Here is a 16,127-nt window from a genome sequence, read left to right as displayed (position 1 = left end):
AAAAAAAAAAAATTCCACTTTGTTGAAAAAATTCCCTTTATTTTTCCTCATCTTCATTTTATTCTTCTGTTAACTTACTGTTTTCATTAGCATCTGTAAGACCATGAGAAGAAGCTGAGATCCCAAGTTTGATTAAATTCTTAAGACTAGTCATTGTATTTTCCTTTTAATTTGGTCTTTTCATAGGTACCAATAAAACAGCTGTTTATGATGTGAGCTCTCTAAAAATTTTTCCAACTTAAGGATTCATTGTTTGGCTATTTTCTCTCTGGAGTCTAAAGAGTACTGTGGCCATGTGGTGTTACAAAAGAAAATCATCCCTTTTTAGACATTGGCTTATGACTATAATTAGACCATCTACTCAGAATAAGCCCCAATGGGCTCTGCTTGGGGACAGACAGCATGTTCCCCATTCCGATACACAGAGATGGACAGACACACAGATCCAGACACAGAAATACCAGACACCAGTGAACCGGTTCCCAGATTTAGAGTAGAATGTCCTACAACAATTTCCCACTCCGAATGCATGCCCAGATGGCCCCTCCATGAATGGAAAAGACCCCAGATGGCCCTGCCATAAATGGAAGGACCCCAGATGGAGGAGAAGGGAGTTCACAGGCACCCCCAAGGCAACTTACCCTATTCCAGATTGAGTCTGTGGACTCACCAGAAGCAAAAACAAACAAACAAATCTACAGCCTGTTTCCTTGCCATGAGAAGATGTGCCTAGAGCCAGTGGTGCCTGGTCAGATGGAAAGTACTGGGGGCAGTCCCTAGAGAAAATCACCTAGGCAGTTGCTGGACTGCTTCCCAGGAAATCCCAGTCAGCCTGGGGCCATGGAGCCATAGGCAAGATTGTTACCAGCCAGAAACACAGTTTCTTTACCTGCCACACAAGAGAGAGACCAAAATAAAAACAGGAAGCCCAGGCTTATGACAAGGGAAGAATTTTATTGAAAGGGAGCCAGACAAGGAGATGGGAGTTTGCTAGAACTCATACCCACCTCCTCAAAGAAAAAAAGGAAGGGTTTTTATTTGAGGTTTTAGGGAGGGGAGGGGGAGCATGTGGCCTTGCAGGTCAGTGCTTTCCCTCCAGCCTGGCTTTGGCCTTTCGAGGCTGCTTGCAGGAAGGAAGGAGGATGGTGAGATAAGAGAATCCACAGGTGGATGTCCTTGGTCGTCTGCCTCTGTGGTGAGTGGTGGATTCTGGGGTCAGGAAGCTGAGGAGTGGGATCTGGGAAGCTTCAGCTTCTTGCTATTCTCTGGATACCAGTTTCCCTGTAATAAAGCTTCAAAGGACCCGTAACTAGCCAAAACAGGCCGCCTGGATTCTAATGATTTGTAACTTCCATTTGCCTTGTGAAGTTCAGGGATGCAAAGGTTTAAAAAACCGATATTTACATATGAACGTAACTTAGAGAAACAGGGGATGTGCTTTTGGTTTTAACTCCATACATGCTGGGTTTAATGTAGAGGAACTGACATCAGGGCCAGTATCAAGATTTCCTTTAAAGTACTGCAGTAAAAAAAAAAAGTGTGGTAAAAGAGGAAATAAGATTGGCAAAATATTGACCATTGTTCAGGCTGAGTGATAGATCCATGGGGGTCATTTTACTATTCTCTCTACTCTTGCACGTCTGAAAAACTCCTTAATAAAAACTTTTTTAAAAGTCAGCTAATCATCCTTAGGACAAGACAAATCTCAACCTTCAGGACACGAAAACTTGGTTGGTGTCTTGGGGTAGGAAAAAGGGAGAGAGCCAATTTCTTCTGTCAATGGGGACAAATGTTAGGAGATTCCAGGGGAGGCAGTAACTAAATTCTCAACAAAAGAAGAAAGGACATCACAGGCAAGATGCCCATGGATCGGGGTTCTGAAGGATGAGTGGGAATTCATCAAGCAAACAATAAAGGCATTCTAGTCAAAGGGACAGTCTCTCCAAAAACACAAAAATTTCAAGTGCTTGACATATTGATTAAATTAGGATACTTTTCAGCTGAACTGGGTTAAACATTAAGGACAATTAATTAGATCTCATTGCAAGATGATGAGACGGACATGGCTCCGGAATTGGTTAAGTCAGCGACTCTGTAATATCATCAAGGACCCAGGTTCTCCCCGGTCTCTGCTCTGGCCTCTTCAGCATGCCCTCGGGCTAGCTGCCACCATGGGTGTCAGACAGCTGCTGCAGTCCAGGCATGACAACTTGCAAATGATGAAGAAATGGCATCTCTTTCTAACAACAAAGAAACCTTTCTCAGAAGCCCCCAGCAGACTTCCTCTTGTGCTCCATTGGCCAGGAATGTGTCATCTGCCCATGTCTGAATCATAAGTGAGCGAATAGGACCACCATGACTTGCTTGAAATGATCTTAATCCACTCTTGGTACTGTGTGTAGTGCCTGCCTCCCTTGAAGCACACAGCCTCTCAAGAAGTAGGCAGGGGCTACATTGGGAAGAGGCGTGATGGCAGGCAAAGGAGTCTAGTCTTTATCCAAAAACAGTGGGGATCCAGTGCAGTTTTCAAAAAGGAAGTGATCTGATCGAATCTGTATTTTTTAAAAGGATCACTCTGGTGTCTGAATGGAGAACGGCCTGGGGAATAAGGAGTCAGGCATCAAGTCAGAAAGACCAGAGGGGTTGCAGTCTTCCAGAAGAGCGGTGATGGATTAAACATCTTCTATCTGCCCCTGCAGATCCATTCTCCACTCTTTTCTACCTGCTGTCTGCAACCCTCAGAGACTGACTTACATGGTCCACAGTAGAGGCTCCCATGTCCTCTGCTTTCCAGTGGTGTTTGGGCAACGGGCAGAACTGAGAGTAAAGTAGAGGGAAGAATGAGAATGAGGTTGGGGCATTTACTCCCCTAGTTCCCTCCTATGAGGTCACCTAGGGCTGACTGGGTCCCTTGACAGAGGTCCGATCAAGGCAACCCACTCTAAATAACCCCCTGTTTTGCTCATCCTCTTGGCTAAAGGGTTAGTTACAGCTTCCTGTCACTAGCCTCAGGCACTGCTTTATCCCTTGTCTTTTCCCTACACCATGGCCACACTTTCGTATCTAATCTCTTTATTAGATCTTCCTCCATTCATACAAATTTGAAGTGCCATTCATCTCCTGCCAGGACCGTGACTGATACAGGTGACAAGGGACCACGGTGTCAGGGGACTCTTGGACAACCTGCAGAACAGGTGAGGGGACTACTTAGCCATTTGCTTCCTTCATCGTGTAGCAGACAGACTGGATAAGCTGTCACCAGAATATCCTAGTGCTGCCGGCTTGGGACATTCCACTCCCCTAGACTAGTTTCTGTTAGTTACAAGAGGCAGTAACAAAAGAATGAAATACTCTTCAGTATTTATCTTTTAGTAAAATTTTTTGTTTGATTGTCTCTTCATAATATTTTTGTTAGAAAACAGAGGAAGCTTGCGCCTCAGTGGCCCAAAGGAGAAAGCGAAGTGCTAATTGGGTGCCCTCCCTGTCATTCATCTTGGGATACAGGAGGAAGCAGCCACTTCAAAGGGGAGAAGAAGGGCGCTGATGTAGTCCGCAGAGTATGGTGGGGAAGATCCTTTCTTCTACACTTCTTGTTAAGGGGTTAAATTATGTCCCTCCAAAAAAGATATGCTGAAGTCCTAATCCCCGGTACCTGAGAAGGTGAACTGACTTGGAAATAGGATCTTTACAGAAGCAATCAAGTTAAAACGATGAGGTCACTGAAATAATAAAACTCCTAGAAGAAAACATAGGCATTAAGCTCCTTGACATCGGTCTTGGTGATGATTTTTTTGGATTTAAAACAAAGCAAAAATCAACAAGTGAAACTACGTCAAACCAAAAAGCTTCTACACAGCAAAGGAAATCATCCGCAAAATGACAAGGCAACCTACCGAATGGGAGAAAATATCTGCAAATCATCTATCTGATAAGGGATTAATATCCAAAATGTATAAAAACTCCTACAACAAATAACAAAAATACCCAAACAATCCAATTTAAAAATGGACAGAGGTTCTGAATGGACATTTTTCCAAAGAAGGCACACAGATGTCCAGTAAGTATATAAAAGGTGTTCAACATCACTCGTCATCAGGGAAATGCAAATCAAAAAAACAGTGAGACATCGTCTCACACCCATCAGGATGGCTATTATCCAAAAGACAAGAATTAATAAGTATTGGTGGGGATGTGGAGAAAAGGGAACCCTTGTGCACTGTTGATGAGAATGTAAATTGCTGTGGCCAGTATGGACAACAGTACGGAGGTTCCTCAAAAGATTAAAAGTAGAACAACCATGTGATCCAGCAATTCCACTTCTAGGTCTATATCCGAAGAAAATGAAAACAGTAACTCAAAAAGATATATGCACCCCCATGTTCATGGCAGCATTATTTACAATAGCCAAGACATAGATGCAACCTAAGTGCCCATCGATGGATAAAGGGATAAAGAAGATGTAGTATATATACACAATGAAATATTATTCAGCCATTAAAAAGAATGAAATCTTGCCATTTGTGACAACATGGATCAACTTTGAGGGCATTATCGTAAATGAACTAAGTCAGACAGAGAAAGACAAATGCGGTATGATCTCACTTACCTGTGGAATCTAAAAAAGAAAAAGAAAAAGAAAAAACAAAACTCATAGATAAAGAGAACAGAATGGTAGTTGCCAGAAGTGGGGGGTAGGGGTGAGTGAAATGAGTGAAGGTAGTCAAAAGGTATAAACTTCCAGTGATAAAGTAAATATCAAATAGTTATGTTGTATACCTGAAACTAATATAAGGTTATATGTCAATTATATCTCAATTCAAAAAATGATGAGGTCATTAGGGTGGGTCCTAGTCCAATATGTCTCATGTCCTTGTAAAAAGGGGAAATTTGACACAGAGACAGACATGCACAGAGGGAAGACCATGTGAAATGGAGGGTTGGAGTGAGGCATCCACAAGATCAGGAAAACCAAAGATTGCTGACAAACCACCAGAAGCTGGAAGAGGCAAAGAAGGAGGCTTCTCCTACAGGTTTCAGAGGGAGCATGACCCTGTGACACTTTGATGTTGGACCTGCAGCTTCCTGAATTTTGAGACAATAAATGTATGTTGTTCTGAGCCACTGAGTTTGGGGTACTTTGTTATGGCAGCCCTACATGGCGGTGGTGTCGAAATCTCAGCTCAGACTCTGAGATAATTCAGAGAACACATCCTCATCAACAGACAGCTGAGACTCCAGTGGGGGTGACATCTGATTATTACTTAATGGTCACCTTGAGTAGAAAATAAAGAACGTACATTGAAAAAAAAACCTTCCTTTTATTCTTTTTCTTTAAACTCCTTAGTAGGATGCAGGTAAGTGATGGACCCAGAATTTAAATGCTGGTCTGACTCCAGAGGCAGTGCTACTAACTACAGTAATGTGCACTCATTGCCTGTGAATTGGTTAATTTATGCCCAAATGGGATTTTTTAAAAAATCAACTTTATTAAGCTTCTTCAACCAGATAAAGGATATCTATAAAAAACCTACAGCTAACACTATACTTAGTGGTGAAAGATTGAATGCTTTCCCTGTAAGTTTGAGAATAAAGAAATGTGTCCATTCTCACCACTCCTGCTCAGTATTGCACAGAAAATCGTAACCAGTGCAATAAACCAAGAAAAATAAATAAAAGGCATACAGATTGGAAAAAAAAAATAAAACAGTCTTTAGTTGCAGACAATATGGTTATAAACATAAAACAAAAAGTCCCAAAGAATCTACAAAAAGCTACTAGAATTAATAAGATGCAAAAGAGTACCTACTGTATGACTTCACCATTTACTCTGATATTATATGTAAATTTTTCCCAGATATTCTTTATCAGATTAAAGAATTCCCTTTATTTCTAGCTTGGTGGGCATTCTTATCCTGAACAGATATTGAATTTTATGAGACTTCTGATCATGAACAGTTACTGAGTTTTATGTTTGCTTTCTTTGCATCTCTTGAGATGATCATACGATTTTTCTCTTTTTTCTGTTAATGTGGTGAATTACATTGATTGATTTGTGGATGTTAAGTCATTATCATATTCCTAGATTTAACCCCACATGATCATGATCTATTAGCTTTTTTGTATATATCACTGGATTTTATTTGTTAATTTTTTGTCTGGGACTTTTGCATCTATGTTCATTTCTGATTAGCCTTTAACTTTTTTGATTGGGACCGTAAAGTCTTTGTCAGAAAAATGTAGTATCTTTTATTAGTCTCTTAAGATGGAAGCTTAGACTGTTTGTTTTCAGCATTTCTTCTTTGGTAATATGAGCGTTTAAAGCTAGATATTTCCCTCTAAGCAGGCTTTAGCTTCATCACAGAGGTTTTGCTAAGTCATATATTCTTTTAATCGTGAGAGTAACATTTTATTTTTTTATATTTTTATTTAATTAACTTTTTATTGAGGTAATATTGGTTTATAACATTATATAAATTTCAGGTGTACATGATTACGTTTGGACTTCTGTGTAGACAACATCATGTTCACCACTGAAAGTCCGGTTGTCATCCTTCACCACACAAATGTACCCTTTCACCCCTTTCGCCCTCTCCCCTCCTCCCTTCCCCTCTATTAACCACCAATCTATTCTCTGTGCCTATGTATTTGTTCGTTGCGTTGCTGGGGGGTTTTTTTTTTCTGCTTTTTCTCCCCAAATCCCCCCAGTACGTAGTTGCATATTTTTTTATTTGTAGGTCCTTCTAGTTGTGGAAGTGTTGCTGTTTTTTATCTTCAACATATGAGTGAAATTATACAGTATTTAGCTTTCTCCATCTGACCTATTTTGCTTAGCATAATACCCTTAAGATCCATCTATGTTGTCAAAAATGGCAAGATTTCGCCTTTTTATGGCTTAACAGTATTCCATTGTGTGTGTGTATATCTATATCTATATCTAATCTTCTTTATCCATTCATCTGTTTTTCGGCACTTAGGTTGCTTCCATGTCTTGGCTACTGTGAATAATTCTGCAATGGACATAGGGGTACACATATCTCTTTGAATTAGTGTTTTCATTTTCTTTGGATAAATATGCAGAGTGGAATAGCTGGATCATATGGTAGTTCTGTTTTTCATTTTTTTGAGGCACCTCCATACTGTTTTCCATAGTGGCTGCACCAGCAGTGCATGAGGGAGGGTTCCCTTTTCTCCAAATCCTCTCCAGTATTCATTATTTCTTGTCTTTTTAGTAACAGCCATTCTGACAGGTGTGAGGTAATATCACATTGTGGTTTTGACTTGCATCTCCCTAACAATTATTGATGTGAAACATCTTTTCATGTGTCTGTTGGCCATGTGTAAATCTTCTCTGGAAAAAATGTCTTTTCAGATCCTCTGCCCATTTTTTGATGGAGTTTATTGCTTTTTTTTGTTGAGGTGTATGAGTTCTTTATATTTTTTGGATATTAACCCTTTATCGGATATAGGATTTGCAAGTATCTACCTCAATTCGTAGGTTATCTTTTTGTTTTGGTGATGGGTTCCTTTGCCTTTTTAGCTTGATGTAGTCCCATTTGTTTATTTTTTTTCTTTGGTTTCTCTTGCTTGAGGACACATGACATTCAAAAAGATACTGGTAAGACTGATGTCAAAGAGCACATTGCCTACATTTTCTTCTAAGAGTTTTATGGTTTCAGCACTTACATTTAAGCCTTTAATCCATTTTGAATTAATTTTTGTGTCTGGTGTAAGATAATGGTCTATTTTCGTTCTTTTGCATGTGGCTGGCCAGTTTTCCCAACACCATTTATTGAAGAGACTTTCCCTTGTCCATTACATGTTCTTGGCTCCTTTGTTGAAAATTAGCTGTCTGTAGATGTGTGGATTACTTCTGGGTCTCGATTCTATTCCACTGATCTGTGTGTCTGTTTTTGTGCCAGTACCACTCTGTTTTGATTACTGAGCTTTCTGGTATATTTTGAAATGATTCCTCCAGCTTTGTTCTTTTGCCTCAGGACTGCTTTGGCTATTTGGGGTCTTTTGTTGTTCCAGATAAATTTTACTATTTTTGGTTCTATTTCCATGAAAAATATCATTGGGACTTTGATAGGGATTGTGTTGAATCTGTAGATTGCCTTAGGGAGTATAAACATTTAAATTATATTAATTATTCTAACCCATGAGCACAAAATATCTTTCAATTTCTTTGTGTCTTCTTCACTGTCTTTCAACAATGTTTTATGGTTCTCAGTGTACAAATTTTTCATCTCCTTGGTTAAATTTATTCCTAGGTATTTTATTCTTTTTTTTTTTTTTTTTGCAATTGTAAATAGAATTGTATTCTTGATTTCTCTTTTGGCTATTTCATTGTTAGTGTATAGAAATGCAACTGATTTTCGTATGTTAATTTTTTACCCTGCAAGTTTACTGTATTTGTGTATTATTTCTAATAGTTTTTTGGTAGGTTCTCTATGGTTTTCTATATATAAAATCATGTCATCTGCAAATAGTGACAGTTTTACTTCTTCTTTTTCAATTTGGATCCCTTTTATTTCTTTTTCTTGCCTAATTACTCAGGCTAACACTTGCAATACTATATGAAACATGAGTGGTAAAAGTGGGTATCTTGCTTGTTCCTGTTCTTAGAGGGATAGCTTTCTGTTTTTCACCATTGAGTATGATGTTAAGCTTGGGTTTGATGGATATGGCCTTTTGTGTTGGGGTACTTTCCTTCTATATCCATTTTATTCAGAGTTTTAAAATCAGAAATGGATACTGTATCTCGTCAAATGCTTTTTCTGCATCTATTGAGACGATCATGTGATTTTTATTCTTCATTTTGTTAATATAGTATACTATGTTGATTGATTTGCAGATGTTGAGCCATCCTTGCATCTCTAGAATAAATCCCACTTAATCATGGTATATGATCCTTTCAATGTATTTTTTTATTAAGGTTATGAAAGTTAACATGCTTGTGAAATTACAGTTGTACATCATTATTAGTCATGTTGTAGGTACACCACTTCACCCCTAGTGCCCTCCCCCCACCCCTCTTTCCCCTGGCAACCACCGATCAGTTCTTTTTGTCCATATGTTAACTACCACCTATGAGTGGAGTCATACAGAGTTCGTCATTCCCTGTCTGGCTTATTTCACTCAACATAATACCCTGAAGATCTATCCATGTTGTTGTGAATGGGACGACTTTGTCCTTTTTTATGGCTGAGTAGTATTCCATTGTGTATATATACCACATCTTCTTTATCAAATCATCAGTTGCTGGGCACTTAGGTTGGTTCCATGACTTGGCTATTGTGAATAATGCTGCGATGAACATAGCGGTGCATGGGACTTTTGGAATTGCTGATTTCAAGTTCTTGGGATAGATACCCAGTAGTGGGATGGCTGGGTCATAAGATATTTCTATTCTTAACTTTTTGAGGAATCTCCATACTGTTCTCCATAGTGGCTGCACCAGTTTGCATTCCCACCAACAGTGTATGAGGGTTCCTTTTTCTCCACAGCCTCTCCAACATTTGTCAGTCTTGGTTTTGGATATTTTTGCCATTCTAATAGGTGCAAGGTGATATCTTAGTGTAGTTTTGATTTGCATTTCCCTGATGATTAGTGAAGATGAGCATCTTTTCATGTGTCTATTGGCCATCCGTATATCTTCTTTGGAGAAATGTCTGTTCATGTCCCCTGCCCATTTTGTAATTGGGTTGTTTGATTTTTTATTGTTGAGTTGTGTGAGTTCTTTGTATATTATGGAGATTAACCCTTTGTCGGATAAACAACTTGTGAATATTTTTTCCCAATTAGTGGGCTGTTTTTTGGTTTCAATCCTGTTTTCCCTTGCCTTGAAGAAGCTCTTTAGTCTGATGAAGTCCCATTTGTTTATTCTTTCTATTGTTTCCTTCATGTGAGGGGTTATGGTGTCCGAAAAGATTCTTTTGAAGCTGATGTCAGAGAGCGCACTGCTGATATTCTCTTCTAGAAAACATTGTTTCAGGCCTAATCTTTAGGTCTTTGATCCATTTTGAGTTTATTTTGGTGAATGGTGAAAAAGAATGGTCAATTTTCAATCTTTTGCATGTGGCTGTCCAGTTTTCCCAGCACCATTTGTTGAAAGACTTTCTTTCCTCCATTGTAGGCCCTCAGCTCCTTTGTCGAAGATTAGCTGTCCATAGATGTGTGGTTTTATTTCTGGGCTTTCAATTCTGTTCCACTGATCTGTGCACCTGTTTTTGTATCAGTACCATGCTGTTTTGATCACTGTAGCTTTGTAGTATGTTTTGAAGTCAGGGATTGTGATGCCTCCAGCTTTGTTCTTCTTTTTCAGAATTGCTTTAGCAATTCGGGGTCTTTTGTTGCCCCATATGACTTTTAGGATTCTTTGTTCAATTTCTTTAAAGAATGACATTGGAATTCTGATTGGGAGAGCGTTGAAAAAATATGGAACGCTTCATGAATTTGTGTGTCATCCTTGCACAGAGGCCATGCTAATCTCTGTACTGTTCCAATTTTAGTATATGTGCTGCCGAAGTGAGCACCTGTCAATGTATTTTTGTATTTGATTTGCTAATATTTTTTTGAGGATTTTTGCATCTATGTTCATCAGTGATATTGGCCTGTAATTTTCTTTTTTTGTTTCTTCCTTGTCTGTGTTTTTTTTTTTTTTAAAGATTGGCGCCTGAGCTAACAACTGTTGCCAATCTTCTTCTTCTTCTTTCTCTTCCTCTTCCTCTTCCTCTTCTTCTCCTTCTCCTCCTCCTCCTTCTCCTCCTCCTCCTTCTTCTTCTCCTTCTTCTTTTTCACTCATCTCTCCAAAGCCCCCCAGTACATACTTGTAGATTCTACTTGTGCATGTCTCTGGTTGTGCTATGTGGGATGTCTACTCAGCATGGCCTTATGAGCAGTGCCATGTCTGCACCCGGGATTCAAACCAGCAAAACCCTGGACCACCGAAGCAGAGCATGCAAACTTAACCTCTCGGCCATAGGGCTGGCCCCTTTCCTTGTCTGGTTTTGGCATCACAGTAATGTTAGCTTTGAAGAATGAGTTAGGAAGTGTCCCCTCCTCTTCAATTTTTTGGAAGAGTTTGAGAAGGATAGGTATTAAATTTTCTTTGAATGTTTGGTAGAATTCACCAGGGAAGCCATCTGGTCCTGGAATTTTGTTTTTCAGGAGGTTTTTGATTACTGTTTCACTCTCCATACTGGTGATCTGTCTATTCAGAGTCTATTTCTTCTTGATTCAGTTTTGGAAGCTTATACAATTCTATGAATCTATCCATCTTCTATATTATCCGATTTGTTGGAGTATAGCTTTTCATAGTATTATCTTATAATTCTTTGTATTTCTGTGGTATCCATTGTAATTTCTCCTCTTTCACTTCTGATTTTATTTATTTGAGCTGTCTCTCTTTTTTCATAGTGAGGCTACCCAAAGTTTTGTCAATTTTATCTTTTCAAAGAATCAGCTCTTAATTTCATTGATCTTTTCTATTGTCTTTTTAGTCTCTATTTCTTTTATTTCTGCTCTGATTTTTATTATTTCCTTCCTTCTACTGATTTTGGGCTGTGTTCTTTTTCTAGTTCCTTTAGGTGTAATGTTAGATTTTTTCATTTGAGATTTTTCTTGTTTCTTGAGGTAAGCTTCTATTGCTATAAACTCAGTTTTTGTTGTATCCCATAGATTTTGATATGTCATATTTTCATTTTCATTTGTCTCCAGATATTTTTTGGTTTTCCTTTGATTTATTCATTGACCCAATAGTTGTTCAGTAGCATTTTGTTTAATCTCCACTTATTTATGACTTTTCCACTTTTCTTCTTGTAGTTGATTTCTCATTTCATACCATTGTGATTGGAAAAGATGCTTGATATTATTTCAATCTTCTTAAATTTATTGAGACTTCTTTTGTGGCCTAATATGTGATCTATCCTGGGGAATGTTCCATGTGCATTCAAAAAGAGTGTGTATTCTGCAGTTTGGGGTTGGAATGCTCTGTATATATATGTTAAGTCCACTAGTCTAATGTGTCACGTGAGGCCAATGTTTCCTTATTGACCTGTCTGGATGATCTATCCACTGATGTAAGTGGAGTGTTAAAGTTTCCTACTATTATTGTGTTACTGTCCATTTCTCCTTTTATCTCTGTTAATATTTGCTTTATGTATTTAGGTGCCACTAAGTTTGGCACACAGATATTTACAAGTGTTATATTCTCTTGTTGGATTGTTCCTTTTATCATTATGTAATGCCCTTCCTTGTCTCTTGTTACAATGTTTGTTTTAAAGTCTATTTTGGAGGCCGGTCTGGTGACTTTGGTGGCCCAGGGTTTGCTGGTTCAGATCCCAGGCATGGACCTACGCACAGCTCATCAAGCCATGCTGTGGTGGCGTCCCATATACAAAGTAGAGGAAGACTGGCATGGATATTAGCTCAGGGACCATCTTCCTCAAACAAAAGGAAGAAGATTGGCAACAGATGTTAGCTCAGGGCCACTCTTCCTCACAAAAAATTAAAAAATAAAAAATAAATAAAGTCTATTTTGTCTGATAAAAATATTGTTACTCCAGCTTTCTTTTCATTTCCATTTGCATGGAATGTCCTTTTCTATCCCTCCACTTTCAGCTTCTGAGTGTCTTTAGGTCTGAAGTGTGCATCTCTTGTATGCTGCATATATACAAGGCTTGTTTTTTCATCCATCCAGCCACCATATGTCTTTTGATTGGAGCATTTAGTCCATTTTCATTCAAAGTAACTATTGATAAGTGTGTACTTATTGCCATTGTGTTACCTTTTTTTGGATGTTTTTGTAGCTCTTCTCCATTCCTTTCTTCTTTTCTTGCTCTCTTCCCATGTGATTTGATGGCTTTGTTTAGTCTTATGTTTGCATTCTTTTCTCCTTATTTTTTGTATATTTATTATAGGTTTTTGGTTTGTGGTTACCTATTTAATTAGCAATCTATATTGTGTTGATGATCTCTTAAGTTCAACATCTTACTAAAAACCCTACACTTTTACTTTCCTCCCCACCACATTTTGTTTTTTTTGTTTTTTTGTTTTTTTTTTTATTAATGTTATGATAGATTACAACCTTGTGAGATTTCAGTTGTACATTTTTGTTAGTCATGTTGTGGGTACACCACTTGCCCCTCTGTGCCCTCCCCCCACCCCCCCTTTTCCCTGGTAACCACCGATCAGATCTCCTTCTCAATATACTAATTTCCACCTATGAGTGGAGTCATATAGAGTTCGTCTTTCTCTGACTGGCTTATTTCGCTTAACATAATACCCTCGAGGTCCATCCACGTTGTTGTGAATGGGCCAATTTTGTCTTTTTTTATGGCTGAGTAGTATTCCATTGTGTATATATACCACATCTTCTTTATCCAATCATCAGTTTCTGGGCATGTAGGCTGGTTCCACGTCTTGGCTATTGTAAATAATGCTGCGATGAACATAGGGGTGCAATGGACTCTTGAGATTTCTGATTTCAGGTTCTTAGGATAGATACCCAGTAATGGGATGGCTGGGTCATAGGGTATTTCTATTTTTAACTTTTTGAGAAATCTCCATACTGTTTTCCATAGTGGCTGTACCAGTTTGCATTCCCACCAACAGTGTATGAGGGTTCCTTTTTCTCCACAACCTCTCCAACATTTGTCGCTCTTGGTTTTGGATGTTTTTGCCAATCTAACGGGTGTAAGGTGATATCTTAGTGTAGTTTTGATTTGCATTTCCCTGATGATTAGCGATGATGAACATCTTTTCATGTGTCTATTGGCCATATTCATATCTTCTTTTGAGAAATGTCTGTTCATGTCCTCTGCCCATTTTTTGATCGGGTTGTTTGTTTTTTTGTTGTTAAGCAGTGTGAGTTCTTTGTATATTATGGAGATTAACCCTTTGTCGGATAAGTGGCTTGTAAATATTTTTTCCCAATTAGTGAGCTGTTTTTTTGTTTCAATCCTGTTTTCCCTTGCCTTGAAGAAGCTCTTTAGTCTGATGAAGTCCCATTTGTTTATTCTTTCTATTGTTTCCCTCAACTGAGGAGTTATAGTGTCCGAAAAGATTCTTTTGAAACTGATGTCAAAGAGTGTACTGCCTATATTCTCTTCCAAAAAACTTATTGTCTCAGGCCTAATCTTTAGGTCTTTGATCCATTTTGAGTTTATTTTGGTGTGTGGTGAAAAAGAATGGTCGATTTTCAATCTTTTGCATGTGGCTGTCCAGTTTTCCCAGCACCATTTGTTGAAGAGACTTTCTTTTCTCCATTGTAGGCCCTCTGCTCCTTTGTCGAAGATTAGCTGTCCATAGATGTGTGGTTTTATCTCTGGGCTTTCAATTCTGTTCCATTGATCTGTGGACCTGTTTTTGTACCAGTACCATGCTGTTTTGATCACTGTAGCTTTGTAGTATGTTTTGAAATCGGGGATTGTGATTCCGCCGGCTTTGTTTTTCTTGCTCAGGATTGCTTTAGCAATTCGCGGTCTTTTGTTGCCCCATATGAATTTTAGGATTGTTTGTTCAATATCTGTGAAGAATGTTCTTGGGATTCTGATTGGGATAGCATTGAATCTGTATATTGCTTTAGGTAGTATGGACATTTTAACTATGTTTATTCTTCCAATCCATGTGCAAGGAATGTCTTTCCATCTCTTTATGTCATCGTCAGTTTCTTTCAAGAAAGTCTTGTAGTTTTCATTGTATAGATCCTTCACTTCCTTGGTTAAGTTTATCCCAAGGTATTTTATTCTTTTCGTTGCGATTGTGAACGGGATTGAGTTCTTGAGTTCTTTTTCTGTTAGTTCATTGTTAGTGTATAGAAATGCTACTGATTTATGCACGTTAATTTTATACCCTGCTACTTTGCTGTAGTTGTTGATTATTTCTAATAGTTTTTCTGTGGATTCTTTGGGGTTTTCTATATATAAGATCATGTCGTCTGCAAACAACGAGAGTTTTACTTCTTCGTTACCTATTTGGATTCCTTTTATTTCTTTTTCCTGCCAAATTGCTCTGGCCAGCACCTCCAGTACTATGTTGAATAGGAGTGGTGAAAGTGGGCACCCTTGTCTTGTTCCTCCCCTCAGAGGGATGGCTTTCAGTTTTTGTCCATTGAGTATGATGTTGGCTGTGGGTCTATCATATATGGCCTTTATTATGTTGAGGTACTTTCCTTCTATACCCATTTTACTGAGGGTTTTTATCATAAATGGGTGTTGGATCTTGTCGAATGCTTTCTCTGCATCTATTGAGATGATCGTGTGGTTTTTGTTTTTCATTTTGTTGATGTAGTGTATCACGTTGATTGACTTGCGGATGTTGAACCATCCCTGTGTCCCTGGTATAAATCCCACTTGATCATGGTGTATAATCTTTTTGATGTATTGCTGTAATCGGTTTGCCAAAATTTTGTTGAGGATTTTTGCATCTATGTTCATCAGTGATATCGGCCTGTAGTTCTCCTTCTTTGTGTTGTTCTTGTCAGGTTTGGGGATCAGGGTGATGTTGGCTTCATAGAATGTGTTAGGGAGTTCTCCATCTTTCTCAATTTTCTGGAACAGTTTGAGGAGAATAGGTATTAAGTCTTCTTTGAATGTTTGGTAGAATTCTCCAGAGAAGCCATCTGGTCCTGGACTCTTATTTTTGGGGAGGTTTTTGATTACCGTTTCTATTTCCTTACTTGTGATTGGCCTATTCAGATTCTCCATTTCTTCCTGATTCAGTTTGGGGAGATTGTAGGAGTCTAGGAATTTGTCTATTTCTTCCAGGTTGTTCAATTTGTTGGCATATAGTTTTTCATAGTATTCTCTTATGATCTCTTGTATTTCATTGGTATCTGTTGTGATTTCTCCTCTGTCATTCCTAATTTTATTAATTTGCGATTTCTCTCTTCTTTTCTTGGTTAGTCTGGCTAGGGGTTTGTCAATTTTGTTAATTCTTTCGAAGAACCAACTCTTTGTTTCATTGATCCTTTCTATTGTCTTTTTTGTTTCAATATCGTTTATTTCTGCTCTTATTTTTATTATTTCCCTCCTTCTACTGACTCTGGGCTTTGTTTGTTCTTCTTTTTCTAGTTCTGTTAGGTGTCGTTTGAGGTTGCTTATGTGAGCTTTTTCTTGTTTAGTGAG

General features: G+C 38.4%; 1 non-coding gene across 1 annotated transcript; it reads right to left on the bottom strand.

Annotated features, from left to right (window-relative positions):
• Positions 1-10,431: 10,431 nt before the first annotated feature.
• On the bottom strand, positions 10,432-10,535 carry LOC123279734 (U6 spliceosomal RNA). The gene has a single exon (XR_006517997.1). It is a non-coding gene; the product is annotated as a U6 spliceosomal RNA (small nuclear RNA).
• Between the last annotated feature and the right edge of the window lie 5,592 nt (positions 10,536-16,127).

This window comes from Equus asinus, chromosome 21 (assembly GCF_041296235.1).
Source record: "Equus asinus isolate D_3611 breed Donkey chromosome 21, EquAss-T2T_v2, whole genome shotgun sequence".
NCBI lineage: Eukaryota > Metazoa > Chordata > Mammalia > Perissodactyla > Equidae > Equus > Equus asinus.
This window is presented reverse-complemented; position numbering and strand designations above follow the sequence as displayed.